Below are 16,148 nucleotides of genomic sequence, written 5' to 3' on the forward strand. Positions count from 1 at the left end.
CTTGTCTTCCCCTGTGCTCTAACAAATTTATGTTCCAAATTTTGCCTTTCGTTCTAACTCTTGTAGTTGCAGAAGGATTTCCTCCTCCACCAAAGCAGCACCGATCAACTCTTTGACTACTGCTTTTGGATCGCTAGATGGCACTGAGGTCATAAATGCTTTGCAACAACAGACAGATTCGCCTTTGTACATTTATCTATCTCACATGTAGGGTTTTCCACAAATGCTTCCAACTTAAAGTCCAACTTAAATTATGCCACCAACTTATAACCTCTCAAGGTGGATGTCAGTGACAGAAGCTCCACCCAAAAGTGTATTTTGAAAACTCATATCTGGGCACAGCAGAGCTTCCTAGTAGCTGACTAGAGCGACTACCATACTCATGGGAAACAGTATGCCGGACAAGCCCCCATTTTGTCACAATTCCTCGTATTTTGTCTTAGCAGGGCTTATCAATACAGCACAAGGATAAGAGTTGGGAGATTTATAGGGCACTTCCCAGGAGAGCTGCAGAGTAGAGGCTGAGCTGGGCCTAACCTTCCCTCCACTCACCCGACAGAGAGGAGGCCATTCCTCATATGGCCGAGTGCTTTATAGCCACTAACTCCACAAGTGTGGAGCACTGATATTACGGAACACACACATATCAAAACACACACACACACACACACACACACAAACTCAGATACACTCAAACAAATATGCTCACACTCTCGCTCTCTATCTTTCTCTTTCACAAACACACACACACAGTTTAGAAGAGGGGAGCGACAGTCTTTTCCTGCGTCCACTGCGGACCCTCTACTGCTCCACCGAAAACAATCTCAACCCCTTTGGATAAATAATCCTGCATTGCAGCCTCCATTGATTGCACCCACAGCCCGACAAGGGAGAGTGGAGAGGGGGGAGAGATGAGAAGAATAGTTGTGTGTGTGTGTGTGTGTGTGTGTGTGTGTGTGTGTGTGTGTGTGTGTGTGTGTGTGTGTGTGTGTGTGTGTGTGTGTGTGTGTGTGTGTGTGTGTGTGTGTGTTAGCTGGATCAGACTAGGGAGGATTTAGCTGCTCCATTATTAGGCACACTGATTTACACACTCAGACGCCCAAGCAAACCCTGGTGTCAAGGAGTTCAGACACAAAACCTCTCCACTCCCCAGACTCTGCATCCCTTATCTCTCTTTTTTACACACACACACACACACACAATATCAGAGAGGCCCTACAGAAACTTGTCCCCTATAGGCACCTCTGCTATGGTCTGTGAGAAAAGCCTAAACTGGAATAACAGGAAGGCTGGGGTGAGGTCACCGGCCCCTGGGCAGTAACGTTTGCTTGTCTTTATAGAAGTCGAGTGAGTGAAATCATAAAGTGACACAGGGAGTCTCCCAGCTGATTGGGTTACAGTGGTTAAACCAGACTGAACACTGCCTTCAACATTAAGGGCTCTATTCAACCTGTAAAGCTGAAGCGTTACATGCTGACCAAACCAGCCACGTTGCAAAATACATTTACACAGATGTCATTCAATAATTTCATCCAAACTGCTCTGCGTGGTCAGTTCTATTTTAGAACTTGGTTCTATTTTAGACGCTTGACACGTAAGTCCCCTCTCTCCCATCTACTCATTGGTTGGTGGCGGTAATGCACCTTAAAGTTGGTTGCCAACCGCCATATAAAATCCACAAAAGAAGAAGAAAGATGAACGAGGAGAGATTAATCAAAGCAAACTAACTAAAAACGAACTAGGTTTCCCCTTTTTATCTGTGGATTAATTACCGGAGTAGATAACACAGGATTTTGTGTGACCTCAAAATGGGTCAAAATTTGACAAAGATCCAGCAAAAAAAAAGGACCATGTGCATTTTAGGTAAAATAACAACCCAATGTTTATCTCCCAGGACAAATTAGCAGGCAACAACAAGCTAGCTAAATGTCCATGAATGTTTCATGTGTGTTTCGACTTGTCTTCAAATTAATTAATTCACAGTTGGTTTCGGGATTTTAACCTGCCTGTCATAAATGCATCTGGGGCCTCATTTCTAAAATGGATTTACGATAAATTTTGATCTTAAGTATGACTCACGCAGAAAACCACATATAAGTAGTTATTTATAAAACCTTGCTTTGACATGGAAATGATCTTATCTCTACGCAAAGTCTAGACTTGCCGTAAGGGATTTTCCTGCTGATGATGTAGGGTTAATGCCGTTTGGGACGCAAATGCGTCCACGCCTGTGGTGAAATTTGCATTAGGTTTATGAACAATTTGTTCGGAATTATAAATGTGTGAGGATGTGTAAAGGTGTGAGGATTTAATTGCCAGACGCACGGCGTTTTGAATTAAAAACAGGATGCGATGTTCTATAAATAGTGTGTCAAATTAGAAAAAAGTAACCATGGCTGTTCTTGCGTTATTAGAAGACATTGAAAACCGTGCTTTTAGAAGGTGATAGTTTTCAGAGACCGGAATGACTTTTTTGCACATGATGATCCATGGCTATTCCTGACTAAACCCTCATTTGTGCTAGCATTCTATAAGGGGAAATCTCTGATTGTAAGGCACGTTCAGGTGCCGTCAAATTTAGTGTTAATTTGAGATTTATAGATCACAGGTGCGTAAATTACAAACGGGCTTCTTAAAACCTGCGTAAACTAGGTTTTTTATGCTCAGTGTCTTTTATGAATCGAACGTAAGCACACCGTCGGAAATGGTCTTACGACTAAGTTCAAGTATAACTCTAAGAACATTTTTAGAAACGAGGTCCCTGGTGGGGATAGATCAAAAATCAACATGCGCACGCAGATACACGCGCAGAGTCAGTTTGATCAGCATGTTACAGATTCCACGATAGAAAAGTAACGGGCATTTCTGATCGATCCGACATATGCAGCCGACCTATCCAGCGTTCACTGTGAATGCAGTCTACGCTAAAGTGGGAACGTCGGCTTTACATTTCATTCACGCTGTACAGCTGAACTTCTGCGATGCGGATTGATTAGAGCCCTACGTTTAAACCAAACTGCTGCTGTGTAACGTTACCCGTAATGTTCCCCTGATATTTGAGTGACCAGTTAGTTACAGGAACATTTCATGTATGTTAGCAAACACCCCCTGAGAACATATTTAGGCGTTTTGGTTAGCCCACTGGGCACAGACGTCAATTCAACGTCTATTCCACATTGGTTCAACTTAATTTCATTGAAATGACGTGGAAACAACGTTGATTCAACCAGTGTGTGCCCAATGGGAGGGCTATATTAAATCTGTATCGCTGAATTGTTCAAGAAATGTTTGATTGAAAACATTGTATGTTAAAAGCACTGTTTGTGTCTATGGGTGTCCCGAACCTTGCCAACAGGCAATGAGCTGTAAATAGATCAGTGGTTCACCAATCAGGGCCTTGATGGGCTCCGCAACAGTACAATGGGTAGTGTGGTTTATTTGGAGAACGATTATTTGGGACCATCAGGCGGCGTCCTAAACATGTATTTAGGTACGTCCCGGAACAAACTGGGAACTAGTCAAAAAAAAAACATGGGACAATGACAGAGCGTTCTATGTTTTAAGTGTCATTGGACACAGGAATGTGTTTTGCAGTGTTCCCATGGAACTTGTCTCGACCATTAATATCTTATATTCTCAGAACATGTTCTGTGTGTGTTTTGTGCGAAACATGAATGTTCATGCAACCAGGGCCGTAGTTACATATGAGGACACTGAAGTCCGTACTTCTGACATTTTTTGGAATATAAAAAAAAAAAAAAKAATTTTTAGGAACTCATCGGGGTCTCAATTTACTGATGAAAGTTAGAATTGTAGAATCAACAAGGTGCAATTTCGAAACTGGGAGTGGTCTGAGTGGGGAGGGGAAAATTGAAAATGAGATGTTATTGGCAGAGAGGTTTGTAACTCTTTCTTATTGGTCTATTAACTCATTTACTGCTTGGTGATGTCACTAGGCAGGCCAAAACTCCATGTTACCAAAACATACAGAAATGTCAGGTCTTTTCAAACAGCTCTTATACTAAGAGGGCATTATCATCAATTCACAGTATTATTCCAACCTCATAGTGTGGAAATACAGTTGAAGTCGGAAGTTTACATACACTTAGTTTGGAGTCATTAAAACTCGTTTTTCAACCACTCCATACATTTCTTGTTATCAAACTATAGTTTTGGCAAGTCGGTTAGGACATCTACTTTGTGCATGACACAAGTAATTTTTCCAACAATTGTTTACAGACAGATTATTTCACTTATAATTCACTATATCACAATTGCAGTGGGTCAGAAGTTTACATACACTAAGTTGACTGTGCCTTTTAACAGATGTCATGGCTTTGCAAGCTTCTGATAGGCTAATTGACATAATTTGAATCAAATGGAGGTGTACCTGTGGATGTATTTCAAGGCCTACCTTCAAACTCTGTGCTTCTTTGCTTGATATCATGGGAAAATCAAAAGAAATCAGCCAAGACCTCAGAAAAAAGATTGTAGACCTCCACAAGTCTGGTTCATCCTTGGAAGCAATTTCCAAATAGCTGAAGGTACCCCGTTCATCTGTACATACAATAGTATGCAAGTATAAACACCATGGGACCACGCAGTCGTCATACCGCTCAGGAAGGAGACGCGTTCCGTCTCCTAGAGATTAACGTACTCTGGTGCGGAAAGTGCAAATCAATCCCAGAACAACCGCAAAGGACCTTGTGAAGATGATGGAGGAAACAGGTACAAAAGTTTCTATATCCACAGTAAGACGAGTCCTATATCGACATAACCTGAAAGGCTGCTCAGCAAAGACGTACCAATGCTCCAAAACCCGCCATAAAAAAGCCAGACTACGGTTTTCAACTGCACATGGGGACAAAAATTTTACTTTTTGGAGAAATGTCCTCTGGTCTGATGAAACAAAAATAGAACTGTTTCGCCATCATGACCATCGTTATGTTTGGAGGAAAAAGGTAGGAAGCTTGCAAGCCGAAGAACACCATCCCACCCGTGATGGGGGGGGTGGCAGCATCATGTTGTGGGAGTGCTTTGCTGCAGGAGGGACTGGTGCACTTCACAAAATTGATGGCATCATGAGGAAAGAAAATTATGTGGATATATTGAAGCCACATCTTAAGACATCAGTCAGGAAGTTAAAGCTTGGTCGCAAATGGATCTTCCAAATGGACAATGACCCCAAGCATACTTCCAAAGTTTGACTTCCAAAGGCAAAATGGCTTAAGGACAACAAAGTCAAGTTATTGGAGTGTCCATTACAAAGCCCTGACCTCAATCCCATAGAACATTTGTGGGCAGAACTGAAAAAGCTTGTGCGAGCAAGGAGGCCTACAAACCTGACTCAGTTACACCAGCTCTGTCAGGAGGAATGGGCCAAAATTCACCCAACTTATTGTGGGAAGCTTGTGGAAGGCTACCCGAAACGTTTGACCCAAGTTAAACAATTGAAAGGCAATGCTACCAAATACGAATTGAGTGTATGTAAACTTCTGACCCACTGGGAATGTGATGAAAGAAATAAAAGCTAAAGTAAATCATTCTCTCTACTATTATTCGGACATTTCACGTTCTTAAAATAAAGTGGTGATCCTAACTGACATAAGACAAGGAATTTTTACTAGGATTAAATGTCAGGAATTGTGAAAAACTGAGTTTAAATGTATTTGGTCAAGGTATATGTAAACTTCAGACTTCAACTGTATACAAAAATCACATTTGAGTGCATTGGGCATTTAATGTGTAGCAGCTAATTATATGGCTAATAGGCTATGAGTTTGTAGATCGCCTGAGGTGAATGAAGTTACAGCAAGCAATGTGATAATGGCTGGGGTCGTTTTTGCTGTTCTCCAAGTACAGTATTTGAAAAGGGACTGGTGAGCCAAACTTAAGTGTTTGCACTATTCCCATTTGCACTTACCCAATGTTAACTGTACTGTAGGTCTACCATAATTCACTAGGCAACTATAAAAGGACACCGAACACTGTGGCTAAGAAAGAGTGGAGAATAATGTTTCACTTAACAAAACACAACCAGCCCCTAAACTTGCCTGGGGACCAGACGGTGAATTTCTCAATTCAACTTCTGGAACATGACAGTGTTGATTCTGGAAATGGTCCTCTCAGGTCCTCTACAAGCCGGAATGTTGAATAAAATTATATTTGAACTTACTCTGCCAATTGTCTGTGGTGTTGGTCCTTCAAATGATCAAAATGTTTCACTAAATATCCACAGGAAAGTATTGTTGACCTGACTTTTTAGAGCACCGGTATTGAAGTTGACATTTCTATCATTTGGCACTGGTGCAAAACCAGTGGTGTAAAGTATTTAGTAAAAATACTTTAAAGTACTTACGTTGTTTTTTGGGGGTATCTGTACTTTACTATTTATATTATTGACAACTTTCACTTTTACTTCACTACATTCCTAAAGAAAATATTGTGCTTTTTATTCCATACAATTTTCCCTGACAACCCAAAGTCCTCCTTACATTTTGAATACTTAGCAGAACAGGAAAATTGTGAAATTCAGGCACTTATCAAGAGAACACGTGGTCATCCCTACTGCCTATGTTCTGACGGACTCACTAAACAGAAATGCATCTTTTGTAAATAATGTTGGAGTGTTGGAGTGCGCCCCTGGCTATCGATACATTTTAAAATCAAGAACATGGAATTTGAAATTATTTATACTTTTACTTTTGATACTTAAGTATATTTAAATCCAAATACTTTTCGACTTTTACTCAAGTAGTGTTTTACTGGGTGACTTTCACTTATACTTGAGTAACTTTCTTTTAAGGAATCTATACTTTTGCTCAAGTATGACAATTGGGTACTTTTTCCACCTCTGTGCAAAACCATGTAAACACCGACAAGACTTTAGTTAGTATGCATGGTTCGCGTGCATGGTTCGCGTGCGTCTACTTGCGACTTGTGCACGTGCCTTCGGTCATGAGCAAAACACAGCTAAATTGCCACACACAGACCTGCATTTTGAAGTTGGTTTTATAATACTTTCCTGTGGTTATTTTGTCTAAAATTTCTACCAGCTGAGGGACGAACACCACGGACAATCAGCAAAGTTTAAATATAATTTTATTCAACGTTTGTGACAGACAAGGGACATTTAGGATCTTTCTATGTAAATGTGTTTGGCGTTATATACATCATTTGAAGACATTGGTACGTTTCATGACTACCCCTAACCAACACACCAGCAGCAGATACACGGACATCTACAGCTAGTCTGTCCCATATGGCACCCTACTGACCTATAAAGTGCACTACCTTTGGCCAAAGTAGTGCAATATAAAGGAAATAGGGTGCCATTTGGATGCATACCTACATCAAATTCCTAAGGACCTCCTTCTGGGTTCCAACCTCAACATAGAACCTCCAGATTGGACCTGTGGCGTAAAGGCGTGTACCATTACTGGGATTTGGTGTCAGTCTTTTGATGTCCAGACTGACTGGGTTTGACCTTCATGCTGGTGGTAAGCCGATCTATGTGTGTGTGTGTGTGTGTGTGTGTGTGTGTGTGTGTGTGTGTGTGTGTGTGTGTGTGTGTGTGTGCTGTGTGTGTGGTGTGTGTGTGTGTGTGTGTGTGTGTGTGTGTGTGTGTGTGTGTGTGTGTGTGTGTGTGTGGTGGTGTGTGTGTGTGTGTGTGTGTGTGTGTGTGTGTGTGTGTGTGTGTGTGTGAGGACGCATTAACTTAACCCCCCATCCATCGACATCCCCAAATCATCCAGGTTCGTTGTGAGTGTAGCATAGTCTGAAAATAGCACTCTATTCCCTACATAGTACACTTGCCCATGTGCCCCTATGGGCCCTGGTCAAAAGGAGTGCATTATGTAGGAAACAGGGTGCCATTTGGGATGCAGACATACTCTCCAGCTCCAGTAGAACACCAGTGAAGATCTCCACATCAGACCTCATCATATTCACTAATGCAGCAAAACAGCTGCGGTGGCCAGTCGGACATAAAGAAATCTTTGTTCTCCAGCTGTCCCTGATTTTCATATATTTCATACATCTTCACCTCTTCCCTACATCCCTCTATCCCTCCCTCACTCCTTAAGTACATCCTGTTTTCTGCCAAGTTCTCAGCTCTGAAAAAAAGAAAAAAAGAGAGGGACAGAGAGAGAGAGAGAGAGAGAGAGAGATAGAGAAATCTCGTAGTGGGTAGGTCGCAGCTTTCTGTATATCCATGCAGGGTCACGGGCCATGTGTGTTTAATCAAAATTCAATTATTACACTGTACCACGCTCCAGAGCCCCCTCAGCCCCTCAGCTCCTCTTAGACCAGCACCAGGACTGCGTCCCAAATTGCATCCTATTCCCTATGTAGTGCATTACTTTTGACCATGGCTTGGAACAATCCATAGGGCCCTGGTCAAAAGTATTGCACTATGTAGGGAATAGGGTGCCATTTGGGACGTAAACCAGGTTATAGAGGATGATGAAACCGGCCAGGCCCAAATTGGTTCAATATGGAGACAATATCTCCCACATACATGTTATGATGAATTGCTTCCTGTGTTAAAGGTTTTCCGAGGTATGTGAGCACACTGTCCCGACCACAGCCTCCGACTCAGGGGCGTACTGTAGTGTACACACACAGCATACATGCACAGAAACACATACCAAACGCATATGCATACCGACGTAAGCGCACACACAGCCTGTATAGCTGCCCTAGGGAGGAGTTCCATTATCCCTGTTCAGTTTGGTAAGTGCAGGTCAGGACTGATGCATGTGAATAGCCAACCCTTGTGAGAGCTGATCGTTGACTCTGTCACAACTAATTTCTACTTCCTGATCATGTCCTGATTGGAGGGTTGGAGGTCATGTTGCAGTCTCATTGGATCTTGGCCTTGTGCACAGCGATAAGGGTGTGGTCTGAAACAGCTCCATACGCCACTTCTTCCCTGCATGCACTTCTACACACACAGTCTTTTTCTCCTCTTACACACTTGAACAAAAATGTTCAATCTTGGGGATAGGCTAGTTGAGGACCGTAGTTTAGAAACACTGCATCCAATACCCTCCTTATCTCCCTCTCATACACACACTCCCTCTCTCCTCCTCATCTAGGCTCGGTCCTTTATTTTACACCCACATGGCTGTCTGTTCTTCTCGACTCCATTACTTATCATAGAGGGAAGCATCCCTCACTGGGCCTAATGGAATCTGCTATTCAATAAGAATCTGTTTAGGATGGATTTAAAAAAGAATGACTCCACCACTCGACTACATTGGTCAGGGATTAAACCTTTTAAGAATGACAATGTCATCCGCCAGGCAGACGAGATGTTTAATCACTGAAACAAGAATGAATTTCCTCGTTTGGATGTTTGTTTGTTGGTTGGTGGGGTAGGGGGAAAAAAGCAAAGCAACAACACCCACATTTTGATCTGGTATTCGTTTTTTTAAAGAAAACTGGGAAATGGGGGCACACCCTCCCCAGGGCACCCCCCCCCCCCCTTACCCGTAATACCAATCACTGGCACATTTGCGTGGGTTACAGAAGCCATGAAATTACAGTTACATCGCTCGTGACCGAGTGCGGGAGAGGAATTTGCCGATAAGGTGACAGGCTTCACGAAGTGTTGATCGAGGGAGCTAATAAATAAAGAAATCCTCGGGCCTCTCTCCCTAATCCCATTCTTTTAATTTTCCCATTTCGGGCTGGCGTGGCACCAGATAAGCCAGTTCAATATTAACACATGGGCTCAGGCATGGCATGGCGTCTCAGCTGATGCTTGGCTTCCCTGCCAGCAGGAAGCTGGTGCTGGCGGAGGCTGGCATGAGAGTGGCGCCGCAGGCACAATGTCACAACGGGTGGGTAGGTGACTGTTCGCCTGTGGGTGACTTATGGTTTATTGTTATTATGAAGCCCGTATAGCTTTGGGCAGAGGTTGCCCCCTCTCCTTATATGCAGATCTCCCAATCTGTTTTGCCTATACCTCAACCCTCTCTTTTCAAATGAGGTAACATTTAGATGTAATAAAAGAGAGAAAATTCATCTGGATCTGGTCTTAAGGGATGTGTCCAGCTAAACCACGATGGAAACATATGTGTCTTCAAGTCCAGTCAGGTCTCTGATAGGGTGACCACATGTCCTGGATTGTGAGGGACAGTCCCGCCTTTTGCCCCTTTGTCCCGCAACCAAACAATCATGTCCCACATTTTATKAAAAAATTCAAGCACAACTGATTAAGAAAAAAAGGTTGATTTTGTCTCATTTCAGCCAGACATTCCAACCTGTCTCTTGCAGTCACGTTGCGCTAATGATAAGATACGTAAACTCAGCAAAAAAAGAAACGGCCCTTTTTCAGGACCCTGTCTTTCGAAGATAATTCTAAAAAATCCAAACAACTTCACAGATCTTCATTGTAAAGGGTTTTAACACTGTTTCCCATGCTTGTTCAATGAACCATAAACAATTAATGAACATGCACCTGTGGAACGGTCATTAAGACACTAACAGCTTACAGACGGTACGCAATTAAGGTCACAGTTATGAAAACTTAGGACACTAAAGAGGCCTTTCTACTGACTCTGAAAAACACCTAAAGAAAGATGCCCAGGGTCCCGGCTCATCTGTGTCAACGTGCCTTCGGCATGTTGCAAGGAGGCATGAGGACTGCAGATGTGGACAGGGCAATAAATTACAATGTCTGTACAGTGAGACACCTAAGACAGCACTACAGGGAGACAGGACGGACAGCTGATCGTCCTCGCAGTGGCAGACCCCGTGTAACAACACCTGCACAGGATCGGTACGTCTGAACATCACACCTGCGGGACAGGTACAGGATGGCAACAACAACTGCCTGAGTTACATCAGGAACGCACAATCCCTCCATCAGTGCTCAGACTGTCCTCAATAGGCTGAGAGAGGCTATGAGCACAAACCCACCGTCGCTGGACCAYACAGGACTGGCAAAAAGTGCTCTTCYCTGACGAGTRGCGGTTTTGTCTCACCAGGGGTGATGGTRGGATTCGCGTTTATTGTTGAAGGAATGAGCGTTACACCGAGGCCTGTMCTCTGGAGRGGGATCYATTTGGAGGTGGAGGGTCCYTCATGGTCTGGGGCGGTGTGTCACAGCATCATCGGACTGAGCTTGTTGTCATTGCAGGCAATCTCAATGTTGTGCGTTACAGGGAATACATCCTCCTCCCTCATGTGGTACCCTTCCTGCAGGCTCATCCTGACATGACCCTCCAGCATGACAATGCCACCAGCCATACTGCTCGTTCTGTGCGTGATTTCCTGCAAGACCGGAATATCAGTGTTCTGCCATGGCCAGCGAAGAGCCCGGATCTCAATCCTTTTGAGCACGTCTGGGACCTGTTGGATCGGAGGGTGAGGGCTAGGGCCATTCCCCCCAGAAATGTCCTGGAACTTGCAGGTGCCTTGGTGGAAGAGTGGGGTAACATCTCACAGCAAGAACTGTCAAAACTGGTGCAGTCCATGAGGAGATGCACTGCGGTACTTAATGCAGCTGGTGGCCACACCAGATACTGACTGTAACTTTTGATTTTGACACCCCCCCCCCTTTGTTCAGGGAACCATTATTCAATTTCTGTTAGTCACATGTCTGTGGAACTTGTTCAGCTTATGTCTCAGTTGTTGAATCTTGTTAAGTTCATACAAATATTTACACATGTTAAGTTTGCTGAAAATAAACGCAGTTGACAGTGAGAGGACGTTTCTTTTTTTGCTGAGTTTATATATCATGAGGATGTGGTAGCCTAAGCCTGCTGGTGATGTTGTTAAACACTTCTTCAATCCAATCATTGTTGAGATCTGATTTTCTGCCTAACGCAAGATGAGATGTGGGCCAATGTCATAGGCCCATCGTCAACCAATCATATTTCTCAAATGCTTTCGTCCTGAATTCCAGCAAAACTTGAAGACGACAGTGTAGGCCTAACTACTTACAACAAGCGTGTTTCTGATGAAGAGCTACAACAGTAAGTAAATAGCCATATTAGACTGAAAGATAAGGTCATTTGGTCWAACTTGTGAGGATCTCCATGCTCATTAGTAACTCATTCAACATATTTGCTACTTCACTCGATGTTTTCTTGGCCGAATATTCACAGATTTTCATGAAAACGGTCACACGTCGTCTCTCCTTTCTGCATCACCAAATTGTGTGCGAGGCAAAAACAGTCGGTTAGGTGCGCTTCAATTGCTTATTCGTTGCAGCAGACAGCAGGGGGTCCGGAGCCCACGGAGCGTCGCTCCGCCACTTCTCACAATGGCGCTCGTTTAAAGTTAGATCAAAGCTGAATCAATGTCTTGGATGATCATCAGTATTCTATATAACATAACCAAATATAATAGCGTAGTATAACATTACTGTTCCACCGAAAACACCACCTCACATATCAGATTTTAGGACGCTTAGCTGAATAGTCCAAAAAATAGAATGCGGCTACAACAACCCGTTGTCATGCATTTTTATATTTGAAATGTGATCWCCCTAGTCTCTGATGGTAGCAGGGAGGCAGTTTTGAGCAGGATACATGGTAATGGTTCAAACTGCAGTAGGGGTGTGTGCTGTAACGGCCCCCCTCAAAAAGGGGGGGGGGGGGGGGCAAAGACTCTCATCCTAGCCCTGATCTCAGTCAATCTGAGTCAATCCTTTTGCTACCACATGTGCATCCATAAGTTCATCAATAAGACTATAATGCACATGGGGTAAGTGGGCTGGGATATTAACAATAGCTCAATGACACAATATGAAGAACAAGAGAGTGAATACAGAAAACCTATAACACGTGGGTTTTATCAAAGTCTTCCATTTAATCCCTTCCCGTGACCGCCAAGCCACTTAAAAACAGGCAGCGGGCGTGAAATAAGCAGCACCTGTTTTGGGGGCGGCTCATACACAGACACACGCACACGCACACGCACGCACGCACACATACACATACACATACTTGCGCCTCACGTGTTTGTGTTGTTTCTTGTGTGTGTGTTTTGTGTGTGTTTCATGTGTGTGTGTTCTTGCTTGCATGCTTGCTGCTGTGCATATCTTTCCAGCCAGATCTGCAGCACCTCTCTCCTCTTACCAACACACGGGACTGGACATTCATTCCAGCTGTGACAGCACTACTTTACAAAGAAATGGATTGCTAGCTCTTTTTTACTCTCTCGCTACGTCTGGGTCTGGACTCTGGGAGAATAATAACAAGCCGGGCCCTTGCATTAATACGTTGCATACTTCTACCTTTGGCAACAAGAGGGCTAACCTTCAGGACCTCGGTCCGGTAGAAATGGAAATAAAAAATTCACTGAGCCTGCAAAAGATGTGAATGGTCACTGTTAAGAAGACAAATTATGAAATGGGACTAATGAATTCCTGGGTCTTACCTCTCACCAGAGTGGGAGGGTGGGAGAGAGCGAGAGCGATAGAGAGCACAAGTTTAAAGGCACAGAACTTCAACTAAGCGGCTGCAGATAAGTGTGTGTGTGTGTGCCCGTGAGTGCGTCATCCATTTTACCACAGACTGGTGAACTGACCTCACTCGACCCCACTAAAAGGAGAGTTATTGGATTCCAATGAAGAGTAATGACTAAGGGAAATACACCTCTTTCAGTGTTTCGTCCCAAATGGCACCCTATTCCCTACATAGTACACTACTTTTGACCAGAGCCCAATGGYCCCTGGTTAAAAGTTGTGCACTATATAGGGAATAGGWTGCCATTTGGGACGCAACCTAGCTCGACATGTGAAACAGAGTTCTGTTGTCGAATGCCTCCTCCTTTCTCACAGTGTTCGCACAGGCCATTTTAATCGTCTTGTGAGTTCTCTTTGGACCGTCATAAATAACACCTTACTAAAATACTTCCCCTTGTCATAATGTCTCTCTCAAAATGTTAGTAGATAGGAGGGAATAGAAATCATTGTTAACAAATATTGGGGGTTTCTGTGACTTTAATAGACAAGGCTGCCCTGGGATGGATGAACAGACGGACTACATACACCACAGTATTATGTTGTCTCAACAATTGAAGTAATACAGTCTACCTACGGGGGGCAGTGTATCCCACCTCCAATGGACTCTCCAGTCCTCTCCATTGCCTATCACAGGATACAGATTTATTATAAGGAAAGAAAAATACAGCAGGCAACTGATGAAAAAACAACACCTTTTTCCACCTTCCACGCTGACAGAAAATAGGGAAAGAAGAAGAGGAAGACAAACAAAGTGACAAGTGTATCCCTATAAAAACTTACCAGACCTGGGCCTGTAAGGGCTGCAGGCAAGCAGGCAGGTGCACTCACTCACTCACACACACACACACACACACACACACATATGCACACGCACAAACACCAAGACAGCTCAGAGTAACTCAATCCATACAGGAATGTAAACTCAGGTTCCGGATGGGTGTGTGTGTGTTTGTGTGTGTGTGTTTGTGTAGCGACAGGAGGGGAGAGGAGTCATTTGTCAGACGGGGAGAGCTCCAGTGGAGTGTGACAGTGTGTGTGAATGCAGAGTGTGTGTGTGTGTGGAGGGGACGCCCCACACCTTGCTCTGGGCTGTCGGGGTGTGGTCACGGCCCAGTGAGGAGGCATGGAGGAGGGTTAAGAGCCAAGGCCACAGGGAGAGCTAATGGAGCTGAACCAAAGGGGACAGTGACAGGGACACAGCTTCCCCTCAACTGCCTCAACCGCACTGCACACACATACACACGCACAGGTGCACACACACACACACACACACACACACTCACACAGGCACGCATGCACAGAAACAGACATGCATGCACATGCATGAGCACGAGCATGGCACACACACACACAAGCATAGCACCAGGGTAAAGACATTTGGTCAACCGACATTAAAACAAGGCACTGTGTTACATCACTCAATGAGTCTGAAGAAGCTGTCTGGTTGTAGGCCTTTACAGTTTGGCTCTTATTCAAATTCAGATTCACAGGTCATGACCAACAATGTATGTATGTATATATATATATATATATATATTCACTCTCTCTCATTCATATATATATATATCTACACGGTCATGAAGCGGTGCAATACTCTCCTGGACCCTGCGGCATGGCGTGAGTAAACGCTATTTCCAGCTCTTATTCTTTGGTCATTCAACTTTATTAAACCAAGAGAACCGGTGGAGACCTGGGTCTAATCTCCAATGGTGCCCTGAGCACAACAGTTCAAGGAACGTGAGCAACACATTTAAGAAGGATCCCTACAAAATGACAGTTACAACATTTCAAATAAATTGACGTTACATTCAAAAGAGCAGTAGAAGTAGATACAATCAATGAAAACAAGTGCAGTTTTCATCGGTCACATTTTTATCAGAGCCCTAAATTCCCCCTTTGGGACCAAGGAATCAAGTTTTAGAGTGACCTGTAGGTCATTCGGGTCCAGGGARGCAAACTGGTGAGGGTCCAAAAAGGTGACACTAATTAAACACTAATTAAACACTAACCATAAAAGTGGTTAATGTGAACCTAACTCAAAGCTAAAAAAAAAAATGTAAGGAAAGCAAACCAATGTTATTTGTTGCCTAGACTTGAATGGAAATGACACTTAAGTCTTGAGAAAAAACAATGCACTAATATTGCAGTTAGACATGACAGCCTTTATAATAGAACGCTTGTGACCACACAGACATCTAAATATTGCACTTAGGATAAAAACATCTTAAGTAGAAATAGAATGAAACAAACAGGCATTCTATTTTTGCTCTATTATAGTGGCCACTATAGTAGACATCGATCAAGTGCACAAGGCTACATGTGTGCAAAAATAACATTCACRGAGTAAAACATGTAATAACCCCCCCCTCACTCACACATGTTACTGTCAAGTTCAACACAACAAAAGCAATATCTTTGGGCTACACTGCACATTATTGTACACTTTCTGCCTGCTGTGGACATCTGTTATACAACGTGCCAGCAGAGCATGAGACCCTTTGTTGGCATAATTGATCTCTTTCAGGCAGAGAGTACTCCTGGCATACCTCTTTTTATCCACTGTATTGAAAGAAGGAAAGTAACTTATGTGGTGTTCCTTTCACCTCTATAGTGGCATCCAGCTTAAGCCAGGCCCAGCTACAGCTACACTTGTTTAACAAGCAACGCC

This window comes from Salvelinus sp. IW2-2015, linkage group LG16 (genome assembly GCF_002910315.2).
Source record: "Salvelinus sp. IW2-2015 linkage group LG16, ASM291031v2, whole genome shotgun sequence".
Taxonomy (NCBI): domain Eukaryota; kingdom Metazoa; phylum Chordata; class Actinopteri; order Salmoniformes; family Salmonidae; genus Salvelinus; species Salvelinus sp. IW2-2015.